The 9250-nt window shown below is 49.6% G+C and overlaps 1 protein-coding gene across 4 annotated transcripts in view; it reads right to left on the bottom strand.

The window, feature by feature from the left end:
• C5AR2 (complement C5a receptor 2) overlaps positions 1-9250 on the bottom strand; it is a 57749-nt gene that overhangs the window by 4127 nt on the left and 44372 nt on the right. Inside the window, exon 1 of one of the 4 annotated variants that reach the window (XM_082710596.1) lies at positions 3420-3638. The exons of 1 other annotated variant lie outside the window; for it this stretch is intronic. The gene's annotated coding sequence lies outside the window, so the exon portion shown is untranslated. Of the gene's footprint in view, positions 1-614; positions 808-840; positions 992-3419; positions 3639-9250 lie in introns of those variants that run through there. 2 more of the 4 variants (XM_082710597.1, XM_082710598.1) reach the window with 2 other exon arrangements.

Raw genomic sequence — 9250 nt, forward strand, 5'->3', positions numbered from 1 at the left:
ATATAGTATATAAAAATATATACTATCTATAATATGTTATATACTTACTATATATTATATATGACATAATATACTATATAAAATATATAATTAGTAATAGATTACTACATTCCATATAATACATATTATAAAATATTATTACTATAATAGTAATAAAATATATAATATAATATTACTATTACTTACCATTATATTATTATTATTATTATTATTAGAAGCTGTCCTCCATTGAGCCCACTCTGTTATGTGTTGAGCACTGCTCCAGGAACCTTTAAATCTTAAATCGTTTGATTCTTATAACAACCCTCTGCTTCTTTATTTTTAACTATTTTTTTAAGATTTTTTCATGTATTCATTTGACAGGCAGAGATCACAAGTAGGCAGAGAGGGAAGTGGGGGGTGGTGAGAAGCAGGCTTCCTGCTGAGCAGAGACCCCCCAATGTGGGGTTCAATCACAGGACCCTGAGATCATGACCTGAGCTGAAGACAGAGGCTTTAACCCACTGAGCCACGGAGGTGCCCCAACCCTCTGATTCTAATACTGTCCTTTTATGCAGGTTATTATTATACCCATTCTGCAGACAAGAAAACTGAGGCCCAGAGAAGTAACTTACCTAAGATCATTCAGGTAAGCAAGTAACAGAATTGAGTTTTGAACCGCGTCAGCCCCACTCTGGAACTCTGGGCCCCAAAACACATTCACCCAAAAACCTTAGATTCAGAAGACACAAGGTGGCACAGCCGGTGGCCCTGAGCAGACCCGGGCTCCGTAACTCGGTTTCACTTGGCTCTCTCTCTTGGTTTCCTCATCTGAGAAGTGAGTCACGGAGGTGAACCTACCTCACCAGTTTGGGGGAGGCCTCGTGGAGGTGACGTGTGATAAAGCTCGTGGCACAGGGAAAGGGCTCAGGCGGATGGTGGGTCATCCCCCCTATGTCAGAATGGCCTGACCCTGAGGCTCCCTGCTGGCTCTCGTGGGTGAGCCAGCACTACCCAGGGCTCTAGGGGCATTGATGCAACAGGAAAAGCAGAGGGGAAGTGGAGCGTTGCCCTGTCCCCTCCTTCCTGCCAAGTAGTTGCGAAGAGGCCCAGCCACTTTGTGTGTGTGTGTGTGTGTGTACATGCGTGTGTGTTTGGAGTTTCGCATGATGCATTCGTAGTATTTTTATCACTAGAGTAAAAGGTGTGCAGCCTTTAAAAATTCAGACCCTCACCAGCTGTGTGATCTTGGGCAAGTCACTTAACCTCTCTGTTCTTCAGCATCCTCTTCTGTAAAAAGAGAATATTACTATTCCTACCTTAGAGGTAATTCAGCAGGCGAATCGGAGTGGAGAGCTGGCTGGACCCAGAGAGCATTAGTCATGTGGAAGTTGCTGGTACCTACTGGTACACAGACACACCCTCTCTCCCAACCCTCAGACCCTGCCCTGCCCAGCTTTTATACTGGTCAAAATCCGGGAACCCTAATGTTGGCAGCTCAACCAACTGTGGTATTTCCCTTTGAATATCTCTGACAGAAATGCAACATCCAACAGCTACTGTGTTATCTCCTTATCTTTTCCACATAAGGAGTGTGTTTTCCATCCACTGCCCTATCTGCACACACGTCAGCCCTTTCCTGCAGCCGTTAGAGGGTCAACCCACACGCTGGATGGACCAGGCTCATGAACCAGCGTCAGACTGTAAATAAAGGACGTTTAATGATAATCACGAAGAGCCTTGTTATTTTATCATCATTTTGTACAGTAAATTAGATTCATGTCTACATAGAAAACACAATTACCATTATTATAATAATTATCATTTTATAATGTTTACGATAGCCGATGACATTTACCAAGTACCTATCATGGATCAGGCCGAGCCCTTATGACAAGCGCCGAAGTTCGTATTCTTGTGACGCTCCATTTCCCAAACCGGCCGCGGCTTTGGGCTCTGCCATGTCCCTGGCATCTAGAAAACCACGCGGCATCCAGCAAGTGCTTTGTTGCTATTTAGCGAGTGAAAGAATAAAGAGGGAAACAGAGGCACAGAGTGGCAAAGGGGTCACTTCGGTTTCTCTCTCGGTTCCTTGAGCCCACAGGCACCCATGTGCGTGCGCTTTGCATGGGTGTGTTTGTAAGTCACCCATTCTTGTTGGAACTTCTGTCTAGGGAACCGCGGAGCCAAATCCGCGGACACGTCGCCCCTCCCCCCAGAGAAGCACACACATGCTCATCAAAAGACCCGTGCCAGGAAAGACTTTCCTATGGGAAGTCACCCAGTTGTCACCCCCAGGGAAATGCATAAACGTACCCTGGTATGGGGGTCCCTGGGGGGCTCAGTCAGTTAAGTGTCTGCCTCTGGCTCAGGTCCTGGGATTGAGTCCTGCATCCGGCTCCCTGCTCATCAGGAACCTGCTTCTCTCTCTCCCTCTGCCCTCTGCTGCTCCCCCTGCTTGTGCTCTCTCCTCTCTCTCTTGCTCTCAAATAAATAAATAAAATCTTAAAAAAAAAAAGAAGAAGAAGAAGAAGAAACCATAGCGTGGTGTACTCCGGCCGTGGAATATTCTATAGCAGAACAAAGCGCACAGGCGAATGTGGATGGATTTCACACAGACGCTGCTAAAGGAAGGAGGCAGACAGACGCGCAGGGGAGGTGGCTGAGGGATACCATTCACGTCAAGTTCAAAAACAAGCAGGAGAGGTCTGTGGGGGTGGGTAGCAGCGGGTTGGGGGAACAGGGGGCACATCGACACTAGGTCTGTGCTCTTCCTTGAGCCGGGAGCCTATTCCCTGTGCACACCCAGCTCGTGGAGACACACAGAGCTTCCCAGCTCTGACGTGTGTGTCTGTTATCCGTGGAACTAAAATTAAATCTTCCTTCTTAGGAAGCAGAACTGGTGAGTCAAAAGGCTAGTTCACTGGACAAGTGGCCGTTGGATGGATTTTCCAGAAAATGCAAGGGCTCCTGGAGTTTGGAGACTGGCCCTTTGCCCTACACCTGAGTGTGCCAGATGTGTGGACAGTTTGACCAGAAGCTTTTCTATTGGGCCGCCCATGAGAATTCCAAGAGCCTGGAATTCCAGTGTGGTGGTCATAAAATCCCACCTCTCCAATTCTCCATCTGATTCCAAATTCTGAAAAGTATTCGCCTTCAAAGCTGAGATGACAGGGCGCCTGGGTGGCTCAGTGGGTTAAGCCTCTGCCTTCGGCGCAGGTCATGATCTCAGGGTCCTGGGACCGAGCCCCATGTCGGGCTCTGCTGGGGGAGGGAGGGAGCCTGCTTCCCCCACCCCCCTGCCTCTCCGCCTATGTGTGATCTCTCTCTCTGTCAAATAAATAAATAAAAACTTAAAAAAAAAAAAAAAAGCTGAGATGGCCCAATGCCATCCTCTCTCCCTCCGTCCCTCCCTCCGCCCTCCTTCCCTCCATCCTCACCTTGACCAGATGCCACTTGGAAACCCTATCCGGACTCACAGCCAAGACCCAGGAGGGCTGGGGTCTCTCCCAGCGTCCGGCAGCTGGTGAATTCCTGGAAGTCCGTCCCTCTTGCCAGAGCTCCTACGGGACACTGAGCACGGCCACTTCCCGGGCCCCAGCAAATCTTCATAAGCAGGGGGAAAATGAGAATGGCCTTTTCCTACTCCAAGGGTGTGTTTGTCCTGTATTCTTCCCATGACTCACACATCCCAAAATTACTGGGCAGCAAATGAAACTGGAGAGAACTCAGGTGGGTGGAGAGTTGACCCAGGGTCACCAACCCCAGCAGCAATGCCACCAGTTCCTGGAAGCTGGACCTGCATGCGGTCTGACCTCAAAGGCCTGGGGGTCTTGGCTGGAACTCACTCCTCCAGGGGGCCCTCTGACGTCACCCTCAGAGAGCACCCACACACAGCTCGCTACCCTCCTCCCAGCCTCCAGCTGTGTACCAGCCCCCTCTCTCTGCCCTCTGCAGAGCCTTGAAGACAGATAAATATTCCTCCCACCTTCTGTGGACTGAGGGAGACAGCTCAGGGTCACATTCCCGACAAAAAGGCCAAGGCCACCAACCACAGGGCAGACAGAACCATCCCCTCCATCCTGTTCCCCGCAGCTTCCCGTCTCTGAAATGGGAACATGTTGACCATCGTGGTCCCTAACCTCCCTCCCAGCCCAGGTGCGGGGCTGAGAACGTGAACTTGAGGGCCAGAATGATGAGATTCATAGTCCAGGTCCACCGTGGGTGAGACCAGGGGCCTCGGCCTCTCTGGGCCTCAACTCCCTCCTCTGTGCAATGGCCGTTCTGCCACCAGCAGCAAATGCGTAAAGAGATTTCAAGCGCTTCGGTGGGTTCCGGGCACATGGGCACATCAGCTATGCCTACCGACATTACTGATGTGTTGAATTAACAAGGATGAAAAGAATACAATGGAACTTAAAATGTCCATTTCAAGAAGGCTTAGCAAGAGGAAGTTGTTCTCCAGTTTCAGAACGCTTAGTCCGCGGTTCTTCTGTGTGTGTGGGTGTACCGTCGCTCTGTGCGTGCCTTGGGGTCGAGGGGATAGATTTACACATTTCCTTTGATGTTGTTTAGGGAATAAAATCGTGTTGTTAGAGGAAGTTATTTTGAGTCAACAAACAAGCTCACTATGTGACCTGTGACATGTCCCATCCTCTCCCATGGTGACAGCGTCTTGGCGGAGCCTTGTCCTGGCCCCAGACCCTCCCGATGAGATGACGACAGCAGAAGTGCAGGGTGGGGACTGTCCTTCATCAGCCCAAACTTCCCCTGATCTCAAGTTCACAGGGGGGTGTCTCTCAGATCAGTAGGGTTTCATAAACACCGCGGCCTCTGAGCCTTGGGGCGCACGTTTCTCACGTTTCTCAGATTTGGGGGTGGGGGGTGAGGCTTTCTGCCTGAGCAGAAAGTCAGATGCAAAGTCTCATGTGGGGCCCAATCCCAGGACCCTGAGATCATGACCTGACCCCAAGGCAGAGGCTTAACCCACTGAGCCATCCAGGCGCACCCCGGAGACACAGCTTTAATAGTAAAGGAGGGTCTGCTCTAGGGGTGGGATTTCTTTTTATAGCCACTCCAAAAGATCCAAGTACCAGCCCCTCATCATGGGAGTAGCTAGAAGAAGGAGATCTGAGACAGTGACGTTGACATGGAAAATTGCCATGTTGTGGGTCAAAACGGTTGTGGAGCGCCTGGGTGGCTCAGTCCCTTAAGCCTCTGCCTCTGGCTCAGGTCATGATCCTAGGGTCCTGGGATTTAGTCCCACATCGGGCTCCCTGCTCTGTAGGGAGCCTGCTTCTCCCTCTCCCTCTGCTGCTCCCCCAGCTTGTGCTCTCACTCTCTCTCACACACACACACAACTAAAGAAATAAAATCTTTTATTTATTTATTTATTTGACAGAGAGATCACAAGTAGGCAGAGAGGCGGGGAGGGGGGGGGGGAAGCAGGCCCCCTGCTGAGCAGAGAGCATGATGCGGAGCTCAATCCCAGGACCCTGGGGTCATGACCTGAGTCAAAGGCAGAGGCATAACCCACTAAGCCACCCAGGCGCCCCAAGAAATAAAATCTTTAAAAAAAAATGGGTTGCATTCCAGCAAATCTGTAATGAGAAAACAGTTTAGCGGTTGCCAGGGGCTGGGGGGTGGATGGGGTTTTTTGGGGTGATGCAAATGTTTCAGAACGAGAGAATGGTGACAGTTGCACCCACCGGCAATGTACTAAATGCCATGGATGGTGAATTTTATGTGACTTGTATTTTACAATTTTTAAAGTAATAAATAAGTCATTACACCCCTTAACCCCAAAAATGGGATGAAGTTTGGCAGTTTCTTAGAGTTCAACCTAACCTAATTTTTAAAAATTTTATTTATTTATTTATTTGAGAGAGAATGAGTGAGAGAGAGCGTGGGAGAGGAGAAGATCAGAGGGAGAAGCCGACTCCCCAAGGAGCTGGGAGCCCGAGGCGGGAACTTGATCCCGGAAGTCTGGGATCATGACCTGAGCCGAAGGCAGTCGCTCAACCAACTGAGCCACCCAGGCGCCCAACCTAACCTAATTTTTTTTTTTTTTTTAAGATTTCATTTGCTTATTTGAAAGACAGAGATCACAAGTAGGCAGAGAGGCAGGCAGAGAGAGAAAGAGAGAGAGGAGGAAGCAGGCTCCCCGCCAAGCAGAGAGCCTGATATGGGGCTCGACCCTAGGATCATGACCCAAGCTGAAGGCAGAGGCTTTAAACCACTGAGCCACCCAGGTGCCCCCCAACCTAATTTTTAAATTATTTTTTTTTTTTTTTAGAAATTTTCTTTTTAAGTAATCACTACCCATAAGGTGGGGTTCAAACCTACGACCCCAAGATCAAGAGTCACAAACTCCACCAACTGAGCTGGCCAGGTGTCCCCGACCTGACACAATTATAGAAATCTGAAAGGATAAATGAATGCCTAATATGGGGAAACAAGTCCCTTTTGAACAATGTATATTATTACGTGATATTTGATGCACAGAAAAGAGCGTAGGTAACATCGTGTGAGCTGTCAAGATCAACCGTCAAACGTAAAAACCACCATCAGTCTTTGAGTCTTTGAATCTCAACATCGAGGCTCAGTAAACTTTTTCAGTAAAATAACAAGGAGTAAATATTTGGGGTTTTGCTGGCCAAGAGGTCCCTTGTGGTCCCTGCCACAGCGACTCAATCTGCTGTGGTGGCATGAAAGTGGCCATAGACTGAATGGCCATAGCCGTGTTTCAATAAAACTTTATTTACAAAAACAAGCAGTGGGCCACATTTGGCCCCCAGGCTGGAGTTTGCTGATTCCTGATCTAGGTCAAAGACTCTGAAGTCTTGAAATTACAGACTCGTAGAACATTGGAATCCTAGGCTATTGGATCCAAGGGATCGAACAGTGTGAGTTGCAGACTATTTGAATCATGGGATTCTAGAACATCACATTAGAGCTTGGGAGTGTTAGACAGATAGGGCTCCAGCTACTGGGTGTTAGAGTTTCGTAGATGGTTTGGACATTAGTGAAGGCGTTCTCTCAAGCCCTCTGCTGTCCAGTATGGTAGCCACTGGCCCCAGGAGGCTCCCAGGCATTTGGAATGTGAGGGCCTCTGAGATGATGTGAGTGGAAAATACATCCCAGACTTCAAAGATGGGTAAGAAGAACTAATGTGAGGGGCACCTGGGTGACTCAATGGGTTAAGTCACTGCCTTTGGCTCAGGTCATGATCTCAAGGTCCTGGGATCGAGCCTCGCATTGGGATCTCTGCTCACCAGGGAGCCTGCTTCCCCCTCTCTCTGCCTGCCTCTGTGCCTACTTGTGATCTCTCTCTGTCAAATAAATAAATAAAATATTTTTAAAAAGCAATGTGAGATCTCTTGATAACCTTTTCTATTGATCACCTATTAAAATAATACTTTAAATATATTTGGCTTAATAAAATATATCACCCAAAAAATAAAAAAAATAAAATATATCACCCAAATGCATGTTATCTGATTCTTTTGTTTGCTCTTTGCTTATCTCTCTTTGCTTAGCTGCTGGAAAAACGCAAGCTGCCTTTTGTGGCTCACATCATGTTCCTATCAGCTTGAAACCTGGAGTGACCTGATCCTGGAGGTCAGAGGTGTGGGGCCCGGGGAAGGTCACATGACACAGACGCAGGGGAGGAGGCTGTGATCCAGGTCCTGGAGAGCCTGGTCCAAGGCATAGGTGGGTGGGTGGGTGACAGGGGACTTGGTGGTGGCGTGGGGGTGTGGCCGGGGACGGACACAGATAACTCAGCCAAACCCAATTATCCACTTCCTTTCCCACCACTTCCTCTTCGGGACTTGTTGATGCAGCAGATCCCCCAAGCCCCAGATGTGGCAACGGCCTGGCCCTTCGGCCTACTTCCCTCCCCGGCAGGGCTGATCAACACCTCAGAGAAGCCACCTGGATCCACACTGGCTGGCCTCCAAGTGTTTCTAGAAGACCACTGTGGGGTCTGGCACTAGGAACAGCATCTCCTTCCCAGATCAGAGCGAGGAAAAGACCTCACTGCCTACAGCGCCCCCTCCAGGAAATCTAACGTCTGGCCAGGAACAGAGATGGAGAGAGGGCGTGGGGGGAATGGGGGGTAGAGGAGGAAGTCAAGAAGGACTTCCTGGAGGAGGCTTCATCCTGACAGAAGGTAGAATAGGGACAGTGCCTGGGTGGCTCAGTGGCTTAAGCGTCTGGCTTTGGCTCAGGTTATGATCCCATGATCCTGGGAGTGAGCTCCGCATCGGGCTCCCTGATCAATGGGGAGCCTCCTTCTCCCTTTCCCTCTGCCTGCTGCTCCCCCTGCTTGCTTGTGTTCTGTCAAATAAATAAAATCTTTTTTTTTTTAAGATTTTATTTATTTATTTGGCAGACAGAGATCACAAGTAGGCAGAGAGGCAGGCAGAGAGAGGGGGCAAGCAGGCTCCCTGCAGAGCAGAGTGCCCAATACGGGGCTCAATCCCAGAACCCTGGGATCACAACCTGCAAAGGCGGAGGCTTAACCCACTGAGCCACCCAGGCACCCCAAATAAATAAAATCTTAAAAAAAAAAAAAAAAAAGAGTAGGGACAGGGATGATCTTTTAAAAACAGGCCAGCCGCCGGAAGACCAGACAGAAAGCAAGGCAGACACCCAAGTCTGGGAAGATGGGGGAGCTTCGACCTGGAAGGGTGTTGGGTGTGAAGGGGGTGGCCTCCAGCCTGGGTCCCAGGCACAGGCTTGGTAACTTTGTGGACTGTAGGGCTTCCCTGGGATGGAGATTAGAGGGGAGGGGAAGGCTTTCAAGAACGTGACAAGGTCAACTGGAGCAAGGTCAGGGGTTGCCCAGGGCACATCACAAGAGAGAGCAGAGAAGGTATCAGTGAAGCTGTAACTGGGGGCAACATGTTGGTGACAGAAAACCCCAGAACGCAAGCCCTTAAGGGCTAAGGAAGAAACTCTGCCGATTGGAGGCTGCAAGAAAGGGTCTCAGAGAGAGGACACCCAGCTGTGGGAAGAGGGTGGGGAGGGATGTTGGCTGTCTAGCTAGAAGGGACATCCAAGGGGCGCCTGGGTGGCTCAGTCCTTAAGCCTCTGCCTTCAGCTCAGGTCATGATCCTGGGGTCCTGGGATGGAGCCCCGCATCGGGCTCCCTGCTCAGCGGGGAGCCTGCTTCTCCCTCTCCTGCTCCCCCTGCTCATGCTCCCTCTCTCGCTGTGTCTCTCTCTGTCAAATAAATAAAATCCTTAATTAAAAAAAAAGGAAAAAG

The sequence above is a fragment of the Mustela nivalis genome, assembly GCF_964662115.1.
Source record: "Mustela nivalis genome assembly, chromosome: 18".
In the NCBI taxonomy this organism is placed as follows: Eukaryota; Metazoa; Chordata; class Mammalia; order Carnivora; family Mustelidae; genus Mustela; species Mustela nivalis.